General features: G+C 43.3%; 1 long non-coding RNA gene across 1 annotated transcript; it reads left to right on the forward strand.

The window, feature by feature from the left end:
- Positions 1 to 38: 38 nt before the first annotated feature.
- On the forward strand, positions 39 to 3703 carry LOC109199051 (uncharacterized). The gene is made up of 3 exons (XR_002059541.2): positions 39 to 100; positions 724 to 841; positions 3560 to 3703. It is a non-coding gene; the product is annotated as an uncharacterized LOC109199051 (long non-coding RNA).
- The last annotated feature ends 363 nt before the right edge of the window (positions 3704 to 4066 follow it).

Raw genomic sequence — 4066 nt, forward strand, 5'->3', positions numbered from 1 at the left:
TGCGCTAAGCTAGCTAGTTTCTGTTAGCGAATCAAGTTCAAGCTCCTCACATATCATCATCCAGGGTACAGTCATATGCTGATGAGGAGATCCCATGCAGGTAAATCAAGGCAGTGTAACAAGTTAATATGCACTAATTTAAGCTATTTCCTAAATCTAACCATATGATAAATGTTTGCCTGCAACTGACACAGCCAACACAGATGTCATTGAAAAAAAAGCAGTGATAACATGTTTTGTTTTTCTAGAATAGAAGAAGCACATTTTAAAAAGCCAGTAGGAATAAATCTTTGTTGTCCTGCATGATTAGAATGAAGTAACAACAAGTCTGCTGGAATAAGAGTGGTAATCTGTGTACTGTGCTAGTGATCTGCATAATTCACCTTAGATGGTCATCTGTTTGGATGGCTGAAGTGGGCTAACGACACAGCTAATTTCATCAGGCTGCTAATGAAACATCTAAAATGATAGATGGTTAACTACACAACGGAAGCAAGAGCATTACAATCACTTGATTTAATGAAAGATTTTCCCCCAAACTTTTGATCCAAATGAGCAAAGTACTGCAACCATCTGAACCTTCTAGGTGTTACATGTTACAGTGTTGCACTCTGGCCAGCTTTAAAAATGGAAAAGTCTTTGTGTGTGTTTGGGTTCTGTAAATGAGGCTCCTTTCATTTGTGAGCGTGTTGTTCTTCTCTTCCCTTTGTCCACCCTTACAAGGTGAAGGTGCTGCCCACCCATGATGCCAGCAAGGTGCGTGCAAGTGGATCCGGCCTTAAAACCACTGGAGTGCCCAGCTCTCTGCCAGTGAAGTTCAACATTGATGGCAAAGATGCAGGTGAGGACTGCTGGCAGTGCAGATCACTGTGAGCGCATGTGATCTGCTATTCCTCTTTGAATAGTACGCTGGTTGCCCCCGGAGTTCGAGTCTCCGGGAGGAAATCCTGGTGGTTTGAGGCCCCAGGCTTGTGTTGGGTACGGTCCATCACAAGGACATTGGCTCGAGCGCGCTGTTGGGAGAGAAGCCGCCCAGACCTGTGTTCGATCCAAGTACGCCACAGGACAGCGGTTCGGGTACGCTGTCGGAGTCCATTTCTGCATACTATAGTGCACGGAGTGGCGTGTTCGTTCCTTGGTCCGTAGAAGGCAAGGGCCTCACGGGGGACGCCTCGTGTAGTAAAATGGGATCTAGATCCAGTAGAGCGGCAGACGTTTCACCAGGCGGCCAGGGACAAAACTCAATGTGTGACTGTATGGTAAGAACTGAGTAAATGTGTGTGTGTAAGATTGCAGAGAATGGTTGTGTGGGAAAAGTTGATGTGTGTGTAAAAAAAAAAAAAAAAAAACAGTGAAAATTGGGTTCAAAATGTTGAAAATGGGGAACAAAAAACAAGAAAAGAAAAAAGAGGAGTGTAAAAGTCGTCTCGTCTCCAACTAGCGGAAGGTGGTGGTCCTGCAGACCACCAGCTCCCCTAGTGTGGACACACAAAAAATTTCTTTTAGCAGAATTGTTGATGAAAATAAGTAAAAAAATAGGAAGAGGGTTTGGTGATTTTCAATGTAGAACAACTACAATCTCTCTGGGTTTTTAAGAAAGGGACTTCAGAACCAGAGAGGGGAGACGTGTTTCTTTAAGCAATGAGAACAATGATCAAAATGTCTCAGTGTGTCACTTGCAGGTGAGGAACAGACCCGGATCAATTTTCCACGTGCAGCAGTCGGAAGAAAATTATAGGTTAACATCATTAGAAACACTCAAGCCAAGTTTTGGCTGAATTGTTTTACAGCTTAACTTCCATGTGTTTGTCACCCTGAGAAAACAAGCTCCAAGAATCTCTCCCTGAAGACAAGAAATGCAGTTCCAGAACAACGAGATGGATATCAAGAGCTCACAGCAGTGTCCTGAGCAGTGAAGGTCCAGCAGCAGCAGCAGCTGTGCAAGACAGCGACAGCAAGGAGAAAAATGGCATCATCATGACTGGATGGATGGATGTGCATTTAGAACGAGCTGCAACTTCACTGTGTGTGAATGGACCTTTGAAAAGACTTGACTGAGTTGGACATTTGCCACTTTTGGAACAAAATGGCAAGATGAGACAGTGGAAAACACAGGACAAAGCTGAAAGACAACTGACTCTCACTGGACTGCTGCAAGGGGGAGAGATGAGATGAGACCACAGTGGAAGGAGCAGGGGAGAACATGGCTGTTTTAGTGTGGAAATGAAATTTGGGTTTAGGAAACTGGGAAGAAAAACGACTGCCTTGCGTGGAGAATTGAAAAGTGTCTGGAGCACCGCAAAGAGGAGAGGTACACAAAATTACACAAACAGAAAAATGCATTGATCCTACTAACACAAACACACATGCAATGAAGCTCATGAAGACCAAATAGTATTTTAAGCATGCATTGCTGTTACCATCATCTTGTCCGGTTCACTTAGTGGGTTAAGAAGTGATACATAGACTAGTGAACTAGTATTATTTTGGGGAAGGATGATTGAATTATTGCAAGGGTGAACAGAATGCTGCAGGGGGGTCAGATGAGTGGGGACTAATAGATTCTTGAGTTTCTTGTTTCTGATGTGTGGGGAGGTCTTATCATGGCACACATCTGGGTACATGGGGGAAAACAAAACTCATTATCTAATAGAATGTTGTTGTGTGAGGTGTGTGACTGGTGGATGAAGTTTTGGGGATTTTGCATTTTCCTTTGGTACCACTTTGAAACTGCCAATCAGTTTGTTTTGATCTATCATTCTAAGAGCATGCTTAGACACTTCTAAAAAGAGGCCTGATTTTTAACAGTGCACTGAGATTTTTGTTTGGCATTTTCTCTTTTGAAGCAGGCCTGCAAGATCGGGATCGAAAGCGCTACACAACATGTTGAAACAATCGCAAGTGAGTTTCTCCAAAAAATTAAAATGGGCTCGGGAGAAAGCCACTTATTTGGGACAACCAGAAACAAGTCCCTGCCAAAAAGGATTCAGCGAGGTAATCCAGTTAAATTCTTTTTTTCTTTTTGAAATGACGTCATTGCTGGCAGTAGAAACTTATTGCGTCACGAGGTTCTACTGTCAGCAAATAAAAATGGGGACTGACTGGACTGACAAACCTTGACCTGACAAAAGGTGGATGTATGTATGTATGTTTCTTTTTACAGGAGCAGAAAGATGACAGCAACAGGTTGCATGGGCTTTTAGGCCGTGCTGATTTAACCTTTTAATTGCCACTTTCTATGTCTTTGAATTTCCAGCGGTGTGTTATTCATGACCTTGTATGTTGCAGTGCAGAGTCACTGTGAGAAAGTGTGCATAACATCTATTTTTCCACAGCAAAGGGTTAATCGTGGGATCTAATCACATGATTTACAGCAGGACACACCACTGGCTAATGTTTTTTTTTTTCATTATGACAGGGCCTGGAGTGAAACTACTCCAGGGGAGAAGCCCTGTGAATTTTAAGAGACAATGCACAACTTCATTGTGCATGTCTAATTGTGCTAAGCTGACATAGGGCAAAGAGGTTTTCCGTGGAAGCTTTCATTTTTAAATTTCAGGGACCGTGACATGAGAGATATGGAAGGATTGACTGAGGTGCAGATACAGACCATGACCAGGAGAGAATGCTTCACCAGGACCAGTGAGAAGCAGGGACCATCTGCAGGACAGCAGACAAACAACAGTGGGCTGCACCACTGGGCTTCCAAGGATTGTCACGAGGAGATTTTGAACAGCAAAATCTTAAAATAAAATGAAAGTTTCTACGTTGACGTTGAGGAAGACAACTAAGGTGTACGACGTGCTCTGCCTTAAATCTACACCCGCGTTGGAACAGAAATCGAGGGATGAAGAGAGCATGCCAAGCTCAAAAAGTGACAGCACAGAGGGAGACAAACGTTGGAATTATGACTCTGTAAATGGCACAGACACCAGGAGCCATGACTGTGACTGGGAATGACCACCTAAGGATGTTTCACTTTGCCATGCAAAGTACTCTGACACTATGGAGAAGACCTTTCCTCTGTATAATTGTTGTTGCCATTTGCATGTGAGAGCTTAGATTG

Source organism: Oreochromis niloticus, unplaced genomic scaffold (genome assembly GCF_001858045.2).
Source record: "Oreochromis niloticus isolate F11D_XX unplaced genomic scaffold, O_niloticus_UMD_NMBU tig00006639_pilon, whole genome shotgun sequence".
NCBI classification, from domain to species: domain Eukaryota; kingdom Metazoa; phylum Chordata; class Actinopteri; order Cichliformes; family Cichlidae; genus Oreochromis; species Oreochromis niloticus.